The 20,621-nt window shown below is 38.1% G+C and overlaps 1 non-coding gene and 1 pseudogene across 1 annotated transcript; both read left to right on the top strand.

Moving 5' to 3' along the window:
- Positions 1–57: 57 nt before the first annotated feature.
- The window catches only part of LOC100937122 (ankyrin repeat domain-containing protein 18B-like), a 50,830-nt pseudogene continuing 30,266 nt past the window's right edge, over positions 58–20,621 (top strand).
- Positions 18,019–18,121, top strand: LOC112135010 (U6 spliceosomal RNA). Its single transcript, XR_002916331.1, has one exon. It is a non-coding gene; the product is annotated as a U6 spliceosomal RNA (small nuclear RNA).

Here is a 20,621-nt window from a genome sequence, read left to right as displayed (position 1 = left end):
TTGGATTTAGGGGTGGATCGCGGGGTGGGGAGGGGGATCGCGGATTTGGAGCTTGGTGGGGGTGGAAAGGCCACGAGGAGCCGCGACGGCTCAGGAGCGGGTGGTGGGCGTCTGAGAAGTCGCCACCATGAGGAAGCTCTTCAGCTTCAGGAGACGCCTGGGCCAGGCGCTCCTGAGCTCCATGGACGAAGAGTACGCGGGTCGGGGGTACCACATCGGGGACTGGGAACTGCGGAAGATCCACAGGGCGGCCATCAAGGGCGACGCCGCGGAGGTGGAGCGCTGCCTGACGCGCAGGTTCCGCGACGTGGACGCCCGCGACAGAAAGGACAGGTAGCGGGGGCTCAGCCCGCGGTGGGAGGGGGCCCCTGGCCCGGTTTCCCCGCAGCCCCGGTTTCCCCGCAGCCCCTGACGCGGGGGCCTTGGAGGTCGCCGGGCCCTCGAGCCGCGGAGCCAAATGGAGCCTCAGCTGCTTTCCATCCCTGGCAATTTCCCGCCTGTAGCGCTTGGTGGATAATTTGAGTGATTTAACTCACAAAGTTAAGTATATCCACGTTTAAAACATGGAGCCGTATACATGATAGGGAGGTGCCTAATGAGAACTCATCCCCACGTCAAAAATACCATGAGCCATTTTCAGTAGGCGAAGAGTTCTCAGATTAAACCCTGTGTGGGTTTTACATCCGAATCTACCTAGGTAGATAGGTTCTTTACTGGGGCTTCTTAGAGGGACACTTGGAAGTGGGAGGTGAGTTCCTTGAATGAGAAGACTCAGTTTTCTCCAAATGTGAGCTCTTAATATGTTTATCAGCTTTACATAAATCGAAGGAAAATATCAAGGTTTTATCATTTTTGCATTACACTTGCTGTCTATCTTACCATTGTTTTGACATTTAAAAATTTTTATAATGGAGTGAAAAAAGACTTGCTCCTCTAGATATCAAAATGTGCTATTAATTCTCACAATTAATTATTTACTAACAGCTAAAAACACATATAAATAAATGGAACAGAATAGGAAATCCAAAAACACTGAAATATATGTAAGATATATACACAGAGATTAATAATGGTAACATTTCAGATGAGTAGGAAAGGATGAGTTATTAATAAAATGCCTGCTATGTGAAGAAAACTAATGAAATTTTATGTTGCAAAAATGAGTTCCTGATGGAATTTAGACTGAAATTTTTACATATGCAAAATGAGAAAAGTTCCAGAAGAAAACACAAAGACTTATTTATACAGGTACATTTTACATTAACAGAGGCCTTCCTAAGAATGACCTTACAAGCAGGCATTCTGAAGGTTGATTTAGCAAACTAAAATTAAAATCCCCTGTGTATCAGAAAAAAATTAACAAAAGATAACACACTTGAAAAATATTTACTATATATATTTTTACTAATATATAAAAATATGTATTCAGATGAAAAGTGTATCTTCATCCTACAGGGAATTTATTCTTTATTATATATAATATATATATTACTGATTATATGTATAACAAATTGTATATATTACTAATATAATGTTATATATATATACAGATAAAAAGCACATCTTTATTTTACAGGGAATTCTTTCCAATCAAATCCAAAATAAAAGAACTCTAAAAGTGAGCAAAATACTTTTTGCAGACCCACAAGTTACTTAGGTACATAGGAAAAATTCCTTAGTGTTTCTCATAAGAGAATTTAAGTTAAAAGAGGAATGAGACTGTTTTCTATCCACAGTGTTTGTGAGAATAAAGAGCAGTGGCACTTACACTGCTGCTTGAAGTTTAACTTGCTGATGACTTTTCAAGTGGATAATTTGGAGATAATTACCACATTTTAAAAATGTATATGCCCTTTACCCATCAATTCCATTGTATTAAAATACCTTCAGAAAATAGAGATACATGCACCTTTTTTCCCAGCACTTATGTTAACAAGAACCCATGGAATGGATATGTGGCCATTGAAGGTGGCAATAGGTAGAGAAGTATGTTGATGTGTGAAGATGCATTTTGTTACAGCCAGTGAGGAAAAACAAATCAGTTTGCTTGCACATACACACAAACATACTATGGTCTGGTGTTAGGAAAAACTATGTACAAAATAGGATAAAATTTGTGACTTCTGAGCATTTGTATTTTAAAGTTTTTTGTTCCTTTTTCTTACCTTTGATTTCTGAAGTGAGCATTTATAAAATTTCTGGTAAAAATTTATTATTAATGGAATAAATTTTGGGAAGAGAGAAATGTGAATCTTGTACAGATAAAAATAATTTCTCACTATTTTTTATCATTATTATTGTGAGGATTGTTATCTTGTTTGAACTTTTAGCTTCTTCAGAAGTAAAAAGGGAATCTTTATTTGCTTGCAGATTTTATGTATATACTTTATTATGTATATATGTTTTTCTTATGTATAGATTCGTTACATATAGGCAAACAAAGATTAATCATTTCATTATAGTTGTAGTCTTATAAAAATAACAAATAGCAAATATTATTACTATCACAAAAATATTGGTTTATAGAAGTTGTATTTTGAAATATTGAGCTCCCCAACTGTATTCTATCAATCCATTTATTCATCAAACATAACCTGAATATGTTATGTAGCAGACATTTTGCACTATCTCCCAGGACCCTTCCATACTTAAAAACTTTATGTTTACCTGTTCTGCCTCAGCAAGATGAGAGATTTAAAATGGGAATAGTAGGACTTAATCTTATTGAAGCTTTTCCTCCCACCTTTCAAGCAAAAGCATTTCTGAAGGTAGAAAACAATAAGAGATAAACTTTAACTGCCCTTTTGAAAATTTATCAGTCTTAAATACTAATATTAATCATTGGAAAGTATGATTTGCATATATTCTGTAAATCTAAGTGTTCACTAAAATGAGCCATACCTGTTCATCTCAATGATGAATTTTCTTTAGCTTCACGGTTTTTTTTTTTTTTTTTTTTTTGAGACAGAGTCTTACTCTGTCGCCTAAGCTGGAATGCAGTGGCGTGATCTCAGCTCACTGCAACCTCTTCTGCCAAGGTTCAAGCGATTATCCTGCCTCAGCCTCCCGAGTAGCTGGGATTACAGGTGCCTGCCACCACGCCCAGCTAATTTTTGTAGTTTTAGTAGAGACGGGGTTTCACCATGTTGGCCAGGCTGGTCTTGAACTCCTGACCTAGAGATCCACCCACTTCGGCCTCCCAAAGTGCTGGGATTACAGGCGTGAGCCACCGCACCCGGCCAGCTTCACATTTTTAAAAATCAGAGTAAGAAGTAATTTGTTTAAAAAATATGTTGTTATTTCAGTGCTCTTTCCCCATGGTACTTTTAGGAATTAAAATGTATTTAAGTGTCAATTAGACGCCTAGAACTGCCCTATACCTGCTGTATATATAGTATTCTACTTAATGTAAGGCCTCATGGATTGTGTGATACCCTACTATTTTCTATATTAATAAGATGATTTTTAAATTCTACCAATTACAGTTATAAAAAATTATGAATTATAAATACCGTTCCAATATCAGATATGCTAAAATGTGACCTAATCTTTAAATCATCCTGCAAAATAGCAATAATTGTATCATTTTACTTAATTAAAATGTTTTTGTTAAGTAGTAGTAATAGTAATAATTATAACATCTGGCTGGGTGTGTGGCTCACACCTGTTATTCCAGAACTTTGGAAAGCTGAGGTGGGAAGTTCCCATGATGCTAGGAGTTTGAGACCAGCCTGGGCAACAAAGTGACATTCCTACTCTACGAAAACATTTTAAAAATTAGCTGATCATGCTGGTGCACTCCTGTGGTCCCAGCTACTCAGGAGGCTGGGCAGGAGGATTGCTTGAGCCTACGAGTTCCAGGCTGCAGTGAGGCATAAATACACCATTGCACTCCAGCCTGGGCAACAGAGCAAGACTGTGTCTCAACAAACAAAAATCTAACAATTATTGAGTTGTTGCTTGTTCTGGAAATGGTTCTAAATGCTTTACATAGAGTCTCATTTAAGCATCACAGTGGTGTCCTGTGAGCTAGCTGCTGTTGTCATCTTTATTAATGAGGAAATTCAGGCACAGAAATGTTAAGCAATAGCTGGTACGTGACCGAGTTCAAAGTGGAACTCAAACCCTAGTTGAACTGAATCCAAACACCAAGCTCATTCTATCCAAATAGGCTGCTGTTTCATTAAGGTAGGGAGCAGTAAGAGCTAATAAATATTGTACTTTCTTCAAAAGAAAATTATTTGTTTTGAAGGCAGAGGAATAACATGCCATTCAATGTTTACTATTACATGAACCATTGTAGGTTTTCAGATACTGCACTACATTTCCTGAAAACTCCTCTCGCTCTCCTAGGACTGTTCTACATTTGGCCTGTGCCCATGGCTGTGTGGAAGTGGTCACCCTCTTGCTGGGCAGAAGATGCCAGATTGACATCTGTGACAGACTAAACAGGATGCCTTTAATGAAGGTATATAGTAGCCAACTCATTCAGCATGAAATGCATTTGATTTAAATACATAGAATTAAAATGATTTTTTAAATTTTATTATTATTATACTTTAAGTTTTAGGGTACCTGTGCACAATGTGCAGGTTAGTTACATATGTATACATGTGCCATGCTGGTGTGCTGCACATATTAACTCATCATTTAGCATTAGGTATATCTCCTAATGCTATCCCTCCCCCCTCCCCCCACCCCACAACAGTCCCCAGAGTGTGATGTTCCCCTTCCTGTGTCCATGTGTTCTCATTGTTCAATTCCCACCTATGAGTGAGAACATGCGGTATTTGGTTTTTTGTCCTTGCGATAGTTTACTGAGAATGATGATTTCCAATTTCATCCATGTCCCTACAAAGGACATGAACTCATCATTTTTTATGGCTGCATAGTATTCCATGGTGTATATGTGCCACATTTTCTTAATCCAGTCTATCATTGTTGGACATTTGGGTTGGTTCCAAGTCTTTGCTATTGTGAATAGTGCTGCAATAAACATACGTGTGCATGTGTCTTTATAGCAGCATGATTTATAGTCCTTTGGGTATATACCCAGTAATGGGATGGCTGGATCAAATGGTATTTCTAGTTCTAGATCCCCGAGGAATGGCCACACTGACTTCCACAAGGGTTGAACTAGTTTACAGTCCCACCAACAGTGTAAAAGTGTTCCTATTTCTCCACATTCTCTCCAGCACCTGTTGTTTCCTGACCTTTTAATGATCGCCATTCTAACTGGTGTGAGAATCTAACTGGTATCTCATTGTGGTTTTCATTTGCATTTCTCTGATGGCCAGTGATGGTGAGCATTTTTTCATGTGTTTTTTGGCTGCATAAATGTCTTCTTTTGAGAAGTGTCTGTTCATGTCCTTCGCCCACTTTTTGATGGGGTTGTTTGTTTTTTTCTTGTAAATTTGTTGGAGTTCATTGTAGATTCTGGATATTAGCCCTTTGTCAGATGAGTAGGTTGCAAAAATTTTCTCCTATTTTGTAGGTTGCCTGTTCACTCTGATGGTAGTTTCTTTTGCTGTGCAGAAGCTCTTTAGTTTAATTAGATCCCATTTGTCAGTTTTGGCTTTTGTTGCCATTGCTTTTGGTGTTTTAGACATGAAGCCCTTGCCCATGCCTATGTCCTGAATGGTAATGCCTAGGTTTTCTTCTAGGGTTTTTATGGTTTCTGTCTAACGTTTAAGTCTTTAATCCATCTTGAATTAATTTTTGTATAAGGTGTAAGGAAGGGATCCAGTTTCAGCTTTCTCCATATGGCTAGCCAGTTTTCCCAGCACCATTTATTAAATAGGGAATCCTTTCCCCATTGCTTGTTTTTCTCAGGTTTGTCAAAGATTAGATGGTCGTAGATATGTGGCGTTATTTCTGAGGGCTCTATTCTGTTCCATTGATCTATATCTCTGTTTTGGTACCAGTACCATGCTGTTTTGGTTACTGTAGCCTTGTAGTATAGTTTGAAGTCAGGTAGTGTGATGCCTCTAGCTTTGTTCTTCTGGCTTAGGATTGACTTGGCGATGCGGGCTCTTTTTTGGTTCCATATGAACTTTAAAGTAGTTTTTTCCAATTCTGTGAAGAAAGTCATTGGTAGCTTGATGGGGATGGCATTGAATCTATAGATTACCTTGGGCAGTATGGCCATTTTCATGATATTGATTCTTCCTACCCATGAGCATGGAATGTTCTTCCATTTCTTTGTATCCTCTTTTATTTCCTTGAGCAGTGGTTTGTAGTTCTCCTTGAAGAGGTCCTTCACGTCCCTTGTAAGTTGTATTCCTAGGTATTTTATTCTCTTTGAAGCAATTGTGAATGGGAGTTCACTCATGATTTGGCTCTCTGTTTGTCTGTTATTGGTGTATAAGAATGCTTGTGATTTTTGTACATTGATTTTGTATCCTGAGACTTTGCTGAAGTTGCTTATCAGCTTAAGGAGATTTTGGGCTGAGACAATGGGGTTTTCTAGATATGCAGTCACGTCATCTGCAAACAGGGACAATTTGACTTCCTCTTTTCCTAATTGAACACCCTTTATTTCCTTCTCCTGCCTAATTGCCCTGGCCAGAACTTCCAACACTATGTTGAATAGGAGTGGTGAGAGAAGGCATCCCTGTCTTGTGCCAGTTTTCAAAGGGAATGCTTCCAGTTTTTGCCCATTCTGTATGATATTGGCTGTGGGTTTGTCATAGATAGCTCTTATTATTTTGAGATATGTCCCATCAATACCTAATTTATTGAGAGTTTTTAGCATGAAGGGTTGTTGAATTTTGTCAAAGGCCTTTTCTGCATCTATTGAGATAATCATGTGGTTTTTGTCTTTGGTTCTGTTTATATGCTGGATTACATTTATTGATTTGCGTATATTGAACCAGCCTTGAATCCCAGGGATAAAGCCCACTTGATCATGGTGGATATGCTTTTTGATATGCTGCTGGATTCAGTTTGCCAGTATTTTATTGAGGATTTTTGCATCAATGTTCATCAAGGATATTGGTCTAAAATTCTCTTTTTTGGTTGTGTCTCTGCCAGGCTTTGGTATCAGGATGATGCTGGCCTCATAAAATGAGTTAGGGAGGATTCCCTCTTTTTCTATTGATTGGAATAGTTTCAGAAGGAATGGTACCAGTTCCTCCTTGTACCTCTGGTAGAATTCGGCTGCGAATCCATCTGGTCCTGGACTCTTTTTTGTTGGTAAGCTGTTGATTATTGCCACAATTTCAGCTCCTGTTATTGGTCTATTCAGAGATTCAACTTCTTCCTGGTTTAATCTTGGGAGGGTGTATGTGTCCAGGAGTTTATACATTTCTTCTAGATTTTCTAGTTTATTTGCATAGAGGTGTTTGTAGTATTCTCTGATGGTAGTTTGTATTTCTGTGGGATCGGTGGTGATATCCCCTTTATCATTTTTTAGTGCATCTATTTGATTCTTCTCTCTTTTCTTCTTTATTAGTCTTGCTAGCGGTCTATCAATTTTGTTGATCCTTTCAAAAAACCAGCTCTTGGATTCATTAATTTTTTGAAGGGTTTTTTGTGTCTCTATTTCCTTCAGTTCTGCTCTGATTTTAGTTATTTCTTGCCTTCTGCTAGCTTTTGAATGTGTTCGCTCTTGCTTTTCTAGTTCTTTTAATTGTGATGTTAGGGTGTCAATTTTGGCTCTTTCCTGCTTTCTCTTGTGGGCATTTAGTGCTATAAATTTCCCTTTACACACTGCTTTGAATGCATCCCAGAGATTCTGGTATGTTGTGTCTTTGTTCTCATTGGTTTCAAAGAACATCTTTATTTCTGCCTTCATTTCGTTATGTACCCAGTAGTCATTCAGGAGCAGGTTGTTCAGTTTCCATGTAGTTGAGCAGTTTTGAGTGAGTTTCTTAATCCTGAGTTCTAGTTTGATTGCACTGTGGTCTGAGAGACAGTTTGTTATAATTTCTGATCTTTTACATTTGCTGAGGAGAGCTTTACTTCTAACTATGTGGTCAGTTTTGGAATAGGTGAGGTGTGGTGCTGAAAAAAATGTATATTCTGTTGATTTGGGGTGGAGAGTTCTATAGATGTCTATTAGGTCCGCTTGGTGCAGAGCTGAGTTCAATTCCTGGGTATCCTTGTTAACTTTCTGTCTCGTTGATCTATATAATGTTGACAGTGGGGTGTTAAAATCTCCCATTATTATTGTGTGGGAGTCTAAGTCTCTTTGTAGGTCACTCAGGACTTGCTTTATGAATCTGGGTGCTCCTGTATTGGGTGCATATATATTTAGGATAGTTAGCTCTTCTTGTTGAATTGATCCCTTTACCATTATGTAATGGCCTTCTTTGTCTCTTTTGATCTTTGTTGGTTTAAAGTCTGTTTTATCAGAGACTAGGATTGCAACCCCTGCCTTTTTTTGTTTTCCATTTGCTTGGTAGCTCTTCCTCCATCCTTTTATTTTGAGCTTATGTGTGTCTCTGCATGTGAGATGGGTTTCCTGAATACAGCACACTGATGGGTCTTGACTCTTTATCCAATTTGCCAGTCTGTGTCTTTTAATTGGAGCATTTAGTCCATTTACATTTAAAGTTAATATTGTTATGTGTGAATTTGATCCTGTCATTATGATGTTAGCTGGTTATTTTGCGTGTTAGTTGATGCAGTTTCTTCCTAGCCTCGATGGTCTTTACAATTTGGCATGATTTTGCAGCAGCTGGTACCAGTTGTTCCTTTCCATGTTTAGTGCTTCCTTCAGGAGCTCTTTTAGGGCAGGCCTGGTGGTGACAAAATCTCTCAGCATTTGCTTGTCTGTAAAGGATTTTATTTCTCCTTCACTTATGAAGCTTAGTTTGGCTGGATATGAAATTCTGAGTTGAAAATTATTTTCTTTAAGAATGTTGAATATTGGCCCCCACTCTCTTCTGGCTTGTAGAGTTTCTGCCGAGAGATCTGCTGTTAGTCTGATGGGCTTCCCTTTGTGGGTAACCCGACCTTTCTCTCTGGCTGCTCTTAACATTTTTTCCTTCATTTCAACTTTGGTGAATCTGACAATTATGTGTCTTGGAGTTGCTCTTCTCGAGGAGTATCTTGGTGGCGTTATCTGTATTTCCTGAATCTGAATGTTGGCCTGCCTTGCTAGATTGGGGAAGTTCTCCTGGATAATATCCTGAAGACTGTTTTCCAACTTGGTTCCATTCTCCCCGTCACTTTCAGGTACACCAATCAGACGTAGATTTGGTCTTTTCACATAGTCCCATATTTCTTGGAGGCTTTGTTCACTTCTTTTTATTCTTTTTTCTCTAAACTTCCCTTCTCGCTTCATTTCATTCATTTCATCTTCCATCACTGATACCCTTTCTTCCAGTTGATCACATTGGCTCCTGAGGCTTCTGCATTCTTCACGTAGTTCTAGAGCCTTAGCTTTCAGCTCCGTCAGCTCCTTTAAGCACTTCTCTGTATTGGTTATTCTAGTTATACATTCTTCTAAATTTTTTTCAAAGTTTTCAACTTCTTTGTCTTTGGTTTGAATTTCCTCCTGTAGCTCAGAGTAGTTTGATCGTCTGAAGCCTTCTTCTCTCAACTTGTCAAAGTCATTCTCTGTCCATCTTTGTTCCGTTGCTGGTGAGGAACTGCATTCCTTTGGAGGAGGAGAGGCGCTCTGCTTTTTAGAGTTTCCAGTTTTTCTGCTCCGTTTTTTCCCCATCTTTGTGGTTTTATCTACTTTTGGTCTTTGATGATGGTGATGTACAGATGGGTTTTTGGTGTGGATGTCCTTTCTGTTTGTTAGTTTTCCTTCTAACAGACAGGACCCTCAGCTGCAAGTCTGTTGGAGTTTGCTAGAGGTCCACTCCAGACTCTGTTTGCCTGGGTATCAGCAGCAGTGGCTGCAGAACAGCGGATTTTCATGAACCGCGAATGTTGCTGTCTGATCATTCCTCTGGAAGTTTTGTCTCAGAGGAGTACCCGGCCATGTGAGGTGTCAGTCTGCCCCTACTGGGGGGTGCCTCCCAGTTAGGCTGCTCGGGTGTCAGGGATCAGGGACCCACTTGAGGAGGCAGTCTGCCCGTTCTCAGATCTCCAGCTGCATGCTGGGAGAACCACTGCTCTCTTCAAAGCTGTCAGACAGGGACATTTAAGTCTGCAGAGGTTACTGCTGTCTTTTTGTTTGTCCATGCCCTGCCCCCAGAGGTGGAGCCTACAGAGGCAGGCAGGCCTCCTTGAGTGTGGTGGGCTCCACCCCAGTTCGAGCTTCCCAGCTGCTTTGTTTACCTAAGCAAGCCTGGGCAATGGCGGGCGCCCCTCCCCCGGCCTCGCTGCTGCCTTGCAGTTTGATCTGAGACTGCTGTGCTAGCAATCAGCGAGACTCCGTGGGCGTAGGACCCTCCAAGCCAGGTGCGGGATATAATCTCCTGGTGTGCCATTTTTTAAGCCCATTGGAAAAGCGCAGTATTAGGGTGGGAGTGACCCGATTTTCCAGGTGCCGTCTGTCACCCCGTTCTTTGACTAGGAAAGGGAACTCCCTGACCCCTTGCGCTTCCTGAGTGAGGCAATGCCTCACCCTGCTTTGGCTCGCGCATGGTGCGCTGCACCTACTGTCCTGTGCCCACTGTCTGGCACTCCCTACTGAGATGAACCCAGTACCTCAGATGGAAATGCAGAAATCACCCGTCTTCTGCATCGCTCACACTGGGAGCTGTAGACCGGAGCTCTTCCTATTCGGCCATCTTGGCTCTTCCACCAAATTGAAATGAGTTTGTCTCATTTAAATATAGCTAGTTGGTGGAACCTGTGGAATATGTATTTTGAATTATTAGAATTTATAGTCTAATTTTTTATCCAACACTAATAGGCTGTACACTGCTAGGAAGAGGCTTGTGCCATTATTCTCCTGGAACACGGTGCCAATCCAAACATTTAGGGTATCTACAGCAACACTGCTCTCCATTAAGCTGTGTATAATAAGGGGACTTCACTGGCAGAAAAACTGCTTTCCCACCATGCAAATATTAAAGAACTAAACAAGGTACAGATCAATCAACTTTCTTTTCAAAATGTTTGTTTTAACATTGACATAGGTAAGAGTCAATTTTTCATATTTGGAACTCAAGTTTTCCTGAATGAAAATGTTTTGAAATAACTTAATTGTCTAAAATTTTATTTTAAATATTGATACTTTTAAAGAAGCATTAGAGGGCACAGCTATTTTAGTGCACTTATGGGAAGTATTTGTGAATTTGTTATGGTAAAACTTCTTTTCAAGTATTTATTTCCTACCCCAGGTGTATTTTTTTTCTAATTAGTGTAAGAACATCACAGGAAAAAAATTGCCCTGGAAATAGGCTTTATCTAAAAACTCAAAACTAAAACAACTTACAATAAATGGAAGTCTTGCTGCTGCTGCTGGTTTTCTAAAAAAATGGATGTATCTTTCATGGGCAAGGTTTAAGAGGGAAAAATAGGAAGGGAAAAGGAGAGCAATCAAAAACATGCAGGTCACTTGGAAATTAGGTAATGAGGGAAAATGCCAAGAAAAGGTTTTGTTTTTTAGTTTGTTGTTTTTCCAGTTTATGTATTGAGACAAAGCGCTCTTCAGCTTCGGGGTAATCATTTTTGGTTTGGTAAAAAGCTGACTGAAACTTGCCTAAAGATTAATTTTTAGAGGACTCTGAGGAAACCAGATTGGCAGTGAATATACAGTGATGAAGTGAGAAACACTTCAGCAAATGGTGGAACAAATTAGTAACTGACTTACTACTCATCCTGGCAAAAACAGCCACTTAGCTAAGAGTGTAAATTCTTCTTTCAAATCTAGAATATCTTGGTGGGAAGGTGGGAGATAAGCAGCTTATAAATAGCAAAATCAACTGGGATTTTGAGTTTACTTGTCCCTGTTATACCCACACCCAGGAAAATTAACTGGAGTTTTAATACATAACTCTATCTCATACTCTTCTCTCTGGCCACATCCCAAGCTAATAAAGGATATTGGCTGTGTGGATGAGAGATGAAACTGAAGTGATTGTCTGCTGCAGTAATTCTCAGCTAGAATTGTACATTACAGTAACCTGGGGAAATTTTGTTAAAAGTCTACAAGTGTAGGCTTCCCCTGAGGATTTTGATGTAATAGATCTAATAAGTTCTGAACATGTATGGTTAAAAATATTTTCTTGAAGCTATGCACAGTGGCATGTTCCTGTAGTCCCAGCTACTCAGGAGGCTGAGGTGGGAGGATTGCTTGAGCCTAGGAGTTTTAGTCCAGCCCGAGGCAGGCAGATCACGAGGTCAGGAGATGGAGACCATCCTGGCTAACACGGTGAAACCCCATCTCTACTAAATATACATAATAAGACTCTTGTCTCTTACAACAACAAGAGAAAAAAAGAAAAAAACCTCAGTGTTCGAATACACTCCTGATTAAGAAGCACAGAATAGATAAGTGCAGTATATAAATTCCCGTATCTCAAAGACATAAGAAATCTCTAAAAGAGTTGGCATTTGATAGGTGCTACTTTCTTCAAAGTTCTCTTTTCCAATAACATTAACCTGACTTATCTGTCTTTCTCTACGTTTGTGACTGGGAAGTGAAAGGAAGTATCATTGGCAATATCTCTCAGCTTACAGAATAATACCTTTTGCTTCCCACCGTGAATCATTCACTGCCATTCAGAAAGTTTTTAGCAATTTACTTGTGGGTAATCTTTCAATAAGTAGAGACTGACCCTTTCACAATTTCATGTTCCTTTGTCACCACTCAAGCGATTATGTGTCAACAAGTGTTCATTACAAGTGAGATTTTCTCAGTTAGATCAGTAGCAAATCTTGAACCTTTTTTTTTTTTTCAGTTGCAGTTGTATTAGGGACTATCTCAGTATGTCTATTAAGTTTATAGAGCTTTGGCATTATCAGGATGTCAGTTTTAAACACTGAAATCCTTGAAGTCAGTGAGAATACAATAGGAATTCTTTTAATAATTTAGTTTCAGCATTCCTATGAACTAATTATCTATTTGGTTAACAATCTGGGAAAATTATATACACATAGATTGCAAATGAATAAATGTTGGGAAAATTCTTGAGATGGGTATTATGAGTGTTAACAGCAATTTTTATTATGTATATATCAGGGCCTGAGTTTTTTTATTAAACATATGATACTAGAGAAAGAAAAAGTTCCACATGCAAATACTTGGTTTATACACAATCATTTAGCAACACATTCATAGCAAATATAAAAACACAAGGGCTATAGTCTAAATGTGGCATATAGATTTGTTCTTTGCCTCTTTGAATTGAGTCAACATGTAAACTTTAGTGGACTCATGCAGAAATCTGGACCTCAGGCTTAAGAATCAAATCTGGTGTTCCCTGAACCACATCACTGCTTGGTCTGCTGCGCAGAGGTTGCCCTTTGTAGGAGGCACATATTCTCCAGTTTGCTACTGTGCCCACCTGAGTACTTCACTTACTTAGGTAACCTCCTTCATCCTTATAAGTATTTGAGTTTACAACTCCTTTTTTATAGTATGTTTTCATAAAGATTTCAAGGTTTTCAAGACAGCATATATTGGTTCATAATATATAGTCTATAGTTTATGTAAGTCCCTCAATTATAGAGTTGAATTTTAGAATTCAGAAGTTTTTTTAACTCTTTTTTTATATCTATACCACAAATAGTCATCTGCTCATAAGAATGCCTAGAAGCCTTTTTAGGTTATTCCTGCTGAGAAGTGGATAGATTATGAATATTGCAGACATTATATCTTTCTTCTCAGCAATGTCCCTTAAAAATGCAAGTGATGGCTGGGTGCGATGGCTCATGCCTGTAATCCCAGCACCTTGGGAGGCCGAGGCGGACAGATCACAAGGTCAGGAAATGGAGACCATCCTGGCTAACACGGTGAAACCCCATCTCTACTAAAAATACAAAAAATTAACCAGGTGTGGTGGCAGGCACCTGCAGTTCCAGCTACTTGGGAGGCTGAGGCAGGAGAATGGCATGAACTCAGGAGGTGGAGCTTGCAGTGAGGGGAGATCATGCCACTGCACTCCAGCCTGGGTGACAGTGTGAGACCCCATTTAAAAAAAAAAAAAAGAAAAAAGAAAAAAAATGCAAGTGACTTACTGGCTTTTATTATGCTAGAAATAAGCCCTATACATCAGTATTAGAACTTTTTTTGATAAGCCATTGTATTTTTATTTCTGATTTATATTTTGCCTAAAGTAAAAAAAAATGTTAAATAGCAATTTAAATGGAAATCAATACAAATGGATTTAAAAAGTAAAGTTGCATTAGCATCCCAGGATTATTATAATTGAGAATAGAATTTCTTACTGAGCTTTGCTTTTTAATATTTGTTTTCAAAAATTTTTAACCAGTCTCTCTTACACAGAACATACTGAGATTTCTAAGAGTTAAGATAAAAATCTATCCTCTTGTATTAGGAAAAAATCCCATGGACTATTTAATAATAAGGAAAAGAAGTGCATTTGAGGCCAATCTCTCTTAATTCAGAGCTCATTTCCTTAGTGGCCCCTTTGGAGCAGGAGTGCCTGACACTGGCATCCTGACACCATCGATAGAAGTAAATCAAGCAAGTTTGTGCCACCCAGAGGAAACCGCCACTTGTATTGGGAAGCTCTGGCAACTGTATCCCTGAAACTCTAGTTCCTAAAATGTTAATGTTTGCCACAAAAAGTATTGTCAAATTGAGATTAGGCAAACTTCAAGGGATTTCTAGATTGTTGGCCATGTAATACAGTTTTATAATACTTCTCAAATGCAGATGATCATGGAATCTTTTTGTTGGGGTACAGTTCTTCTGGTAAAACAAATATTCTTTGAAATATAGTTTAAGAAACACTGCTCTAGAGATAATAATTTAGATCATTAATTTATTTTAAAAACTTAAAGCATTCACTACTATGTCTTAGGTTTTAGGGTTATAGACAAAAAAGATACAGCCCTTACCCTCAATAAGCTCTTGGTTTCAGTGGGAAACAATGAAATAATTACAATGTACTGTGCTAAATGCTGAGACAGAAGCAAGGATTTTTGGGACTGGGAAAAAAGGGAGTTTTGGAGATGACCGAAGTTAATGTGGGGAGGCAGAGGAGGGGTGTTCACAAGGCAGTGTGTGGGAAAGCACAGAGGAGTGAAAAGGACGGGACTGCTTTGCATTTACTTTCTCTCTATATTGCATGTTTAAGTTCATAGCATCTTATGGAAGATTTTTAGTTCAGTTGAGAAATACATAATTTTGTGAATTATAAATTGTTTTTGCTTTTTACAGGAGGGAAACACTCCACTTTTGTTTGCTATAAATTCTGGGAGACAGCATATGGTGGAATTTTTATTGAAGAACCAGGCAAATATACATGCCGTTGACAATTTCAGAAGGTGCAATAGTTTTTGTTTTTGGGTTTTTTTTTTCTAAAAACCTCAGTGTTCTAGAGTGGTAAGAGTCACTCAAGTCAGAAATGTTAATAAGATTAAACTTATAATTATTGGCATATAGTAAAAAATAACACGAATAGTCAGTTAGGTAGGAAAGCAGTTATTTGGACTGAGCAACATAAAAAACAGTATATGGTAGGATTCATCTTCTCTTGTAGACTGTTATTTGTAATTTGATGTTTTTGGTCCTGTAATCTTATATTAGCTAAAGGGGTTTTGTATTTTATTAATTTTATAAAGTGTAGACTTTAACTTTCAGTTTACAACTACTACTATTACCATTATCATTATTATTATTATTATTATTGTTGTTGTTGTTGTTGTTGTTGCTGTTGTTTTCAGTCTGCAGATAGCTCTTACTTATTTGATCCCTAGCTGACTTTGAATTACAATATATCAGACTAGGAAAGCAACGGGAAAATCTTCATCTAAATCTTTGCCTACTTTAGATAAGTGACCTCAGCACAGTTTCTTGGCCATCAAAGGACTATAAATTAGCAACTTGTATTATGTCATATCCCAACAGAACATGAAGCTTGCTTGTTGTCCCTGCCTTTTAGCCTTGGTGGTAATTTACCAAGATGAACACTTGAGCACCCAAGATGCTTATACACATAAGCTAGTACATGTAAATGGTTATTATGTCTATCCTGACAAGCAAGATATGAAATTGGTAAAGTGTATCCAATTTGCCAATTAAATATCTTTATTAAAGTTCTTGAGTGCTGTTATTTCTTTATTATTTTAGAACAGCCCTCATGCTTGCAGTACAGCATAGCTCATCAAGTATCATCAGCCTCCTCCTTCAACAAAATATAAATATCTTTTCTCAAGACATGTTTGGCCAAATGGCCGAGGATTATGCTGTTTGTTGTGATTTGAGAAGGTATGTGCTTATATTAAAAGACCGGTTAATACTAAATTAAGGTTTAAAATAAATACAACTATTGCATCTTATATATTAGGTGACTTCATAATTTGTTTGATGTAGTTTGGAATGGCAACAAGTTAGTCCACTTTTTAGCCAGAAATCAAACAGAAATCTAGACTAGTTAGAAGTAGCAATGAGTGCAAGATTCTTTCCGGACTTTTAAAGACCTTTATCCCTAGGGATCTCAGTGTTGTTCATTTTATTCCAAGTATAACCCTTATATGTGAGATAGAAATAATGTCACATCTTTTACTTTTTCTTTCTTTCTTTCTTTCTTTCTTTTTTGTTTTTGAGACAACATCTCACTATGTTACTCATGTTCCTGAGCTCAAGTGATTCTCCTCCCTTGGCCTCGCAAACTGCTGGCCACCATGCCTGGCCTGACTTTTCTAATTAGTTATTGGGTCTTGAAATATCCACTTTAGCAGAAAATCTTGTATTATCCCCTGGGGCCATCTCCTATGCCTTCCTCCTTTGAATTTTTCAAAAAGCTAAGGGGTTCCCTAAGCCCAAGGAAGACAATCTTGCTTTACAAGTCAGAAGAAGGGGGGGAAAGGCCATTCTAATCATTCTGTTGTTTCCATTGATTCACTTGCTCTATTGCTGCCATTGTAACTGGTCCTGCAATCTGGTAATGATTGACTTTTGCCACCAGAATGCCCTTACTGACTCAGATCCATCACTCTATATGGTGACTCACACACAGAGTCCACAGCTATAGTGTTTTGTTTTGTTTTGTTTTGTTTTGTTTTGTTTTGTTTTGTTTTTTTGAGACGGAGTCTTGCTCAGTCGCCCAGGCTGGAGTGCAGTGGCACAATCTCAGCTCACTGTAAGCTCCCCCTCCCAGGTTCATGCCATCCTCCTGCCTCAGCCTCCCAAGTAACTGGGACTACAGGCGCCCACCACCAACCCTGGCTAATTTTTTTTTTGTATTTTTAGTAGAGACAGGGTTTCACCATGTTAGCCAGGATGGTCTCAATCTCCTGACCTCATGATCCACCTATCTCGGCCTTCCAAAGTGCTGTGATTACAGGCGTGAGTCACCGCACCCAGCCCACAGCTACAGTGTTATTTAATTCATGTACATAGGCTTAGCCATTGTTCCCAGCACCCTGCTCTGGCAGTGAGGCCTCCTGGCTCTACCCACACACATAGTGAGTAAATTGACCTTCCCCCAACATTAAAAATCTTATTTGTAGCCCACCTCTTGGCTAGGCTTAGCCTATACCTTCATGGTATGTTATCCTTTGAGACCAGTGTCCATTTTTTCTCTAGCAAATATTAATTGGGATTGTACTCAACAGTTAGGGATGTTCAAATAATGTTGCAAGAAGAGAGAAGAGGTCCCTTTGCCTTTTGTTATCACATCTGTACCTTGAGGCTTTTTTCTGACCTGTGTAGCAGCTTTTGTTAGATAGCAGAAGGTTCCACATTATCCTTCAATAGAGTAATGGGCACCAACTTGGAGTTGGCCCCTCAAGTAATGTGTTTCCATAATAATGAAAATCTCTCAGGATACTTGCATCTCTACCTCAAGTTTTTAAAATTTTACCTCACAGAAGTCATTCAATACAATTCTCTGTATCTAAAGTAGGTAATTTGGATTTAACAGAGCTAAGCCTTACCCATGACTCATCAGTATCCATGTATAAAACAGGGCTTTATACTTGTTTCAGCAGCACATATTCTAAAATTGGATCAATACAGAACAGATAAGCATGCCTGCTGCCTAAGGAGGGCACGCAAATTCAGAAAGCATTCCACATGTTGCACAGTCCCCAGAAGGTCATTTGACTATTTGTTTACTAGCTTCTAGGAAACAATGTGAGTCAAACCAAAACAGGAGACACCCGAGATGGAAATTGTTATTATGATCATTATAAAAGTATTCATGTAAGGTGATCTGTGAAATGAGAACAGAGCTGAGTAGCACATGGGATGTTACATGCAAATATATTGTTAGTACATGACTTGGAAATGAGGAAACATCAACTTGCATCTCTTTCATGGAACTGAAAAACAATACAAGCAGGACTTTGTCTTGTATGTCAGTTGGAGAGGATCAAGAAGATGCAGCCTCTAACACAGACCTGCTGGCTCTGAGTTTGAGGAGGTAGAGAAGGAATGGTAGTTGTCCCAGCTGGGTTTTGACACCTATTAGTTTTCTGCCCTTGGTGTGATTGATGAGCTCAGTAATAGGGGACAATTAGGTTATATGTTTTAATGAGATAATAATATATTTATATATAAATTTAGTTACAAGTTATGAACTAGCTAAAATGCTCTGAACTACAAGCCACAATGAATAGAACTAATATAACAAAAATTAGCACATTCTCTGAAAACTGTAACATTCAAATATTAGAACTTATGGAAAAACACTCATCAGGTTTTATTTGAGATTCCAAAATGGTTTCAGCAATGCAGTTCAAGAATAAATTTTTCCATTGCTTTACTATTTCTCTGAACATTTAAACATGTTATCTCATCACATCCTCCTAACGACCTAGTGAAGTCAAGTAGTAAAATCTTTATTTTTTAGAAGAAGCCATGGAGCCTAAGAGAAGCAACTGGTCTGAAAACAAAATACCTATTGGTTACAGAGTGAGGACTTACTCTGAATGCAGGACAGTTTCCAGGCTGTTAAGCTAGCTAACTAGAATTAATTTACTGAGCTATTCTTTTCTCAGTTTATGACTACTTCCTGTTTTTCTTCTTTAATTAGAAGCTTAATAAGTTTATAGAGCTTAAAATTTTAAAGTGTATTGGACATTAGAGCTCTGATATTAGCTCTGATATTGTCTGAAATGCTTTAAGAATTTAATCTGTTTGGTAAAGATTTTTTGTATCACTGTTAAAATACTAATTTTATTTATTACATTTATTATGCATAGCATTCAACAATAAATTTTGGAACATAAAAATAAGATACTTAAAAATCATCTTTGAAATGACAATCAAGGTAAGACTTCTGATAATAAATTTCTGATTTCCCTTGGTGATCTTACTGATTTTAAAAAAGCAAAATTACAGGCCAGGCATTGTGGCTCATACGTGTAATCCCAGCACTTTGGGAGGCCGAGGTGGGTGGATCACCTGAGGTCAGGATTTTGAGACCAGTCTGGCTAACATGGTGAAACCCATGTCTACTCAAAATACAAAAATTAGCTGGGCGTCATGGCGGGCACCTGTAATCCCAGCTACTCGGGAGGCTGAGGCAGGAGAATCACTTGAACCCGGGAAGTGGAGGTTGCAGTGAGCTGAGATTGCACCACTGCACTCCAGCCTGGATGGAAAAGCAAGACTCTATCTCCAAAGAAAACAAAAAAAGTAAGATTACATATTTTTAATCATAAAAGAGCAGTTTAAAATATATATGTTTATATATAAGTTTTTTAAATTTCTTTAGTTTAGAATTCAGAGTTATTTAAGAAGTTAGTTGTAGCTAATTCTCAGTCTCAAACAGTATTGTCTGAAAAAATTCATTTACCTACTTATGATCCCTGAAATTCTACATATTTTTGTATTAATATAAATAAGAAATTAGATTAAGTTAATATGTTGCATTTTCCTCTATAATTACATTGTTACAAATTGGACTTGTTATGCAAATGAATCTTCTATTTAATTTTTATAGTAAATGGTTTGCATTTAGTAAATAAATGTTAATTACAGTTGATTCTTGAATATTGTGGGGGTTAGGGACTCTGATCCCTGTGGAGTTGAAAATCTGAGTATAACTTTGACTTCTTCCAAACGTAACTACTAATAACCTACCACTGACTGGAAACTTTAGTGATAAAATAAACAGTCAGTGAACATGTATTTGTATGTGTTGCATTATTACATACTATGCTTTTAGAATAAAGTAAGCTAGAGAAATGAAGCTGTTATAAAGAAAATCATAGAAAAGAAAAAATATACTTACTATTCATAAACATAAGTGAATCCTCCCAAAGGTCTTCATCTTTATCATCTTCAGGTTGATTAGGCTGAGGAGGAAGAAAATGGTTGGTTTTGCTGTCTCTGGGTTGCAGAAGCAGAAGAAAAATCTGCATATAAGTGGACCCTTGCAGTTCAAACTCTTGTTGTTCAAGAGTCAACTGCATTACACAGGAATTTGTGTCATTAAGAAAGTAACTGTCTTTAGAACTAGGAATTCAAAAATCCCTTTCTGATACCATAAACAAATGGCAATAAGAATCATAAAATGGAGCCAGTGTGCACCCATACAAATAGAAGATTATGTTTGAAGATACCTACTGAATGC

Source organism: Pongo abelii, chromosome 13 (assembly GCF_028885655.2).
Source record: "Pongo abelii isolate AG06213 chromosome 13, NHGRI_mPonAbe1-v2.0_pri, whole genome shotgun sequence".
Lineage (NCBI taxonomy): Eukaryota > Metazoa > Chordata > Mammalia > Primates > Hominidae > Pongo > Pongo abelii.
This window is presented reverse-complemented; position numbering and strand designations above follow the sequence as displayed.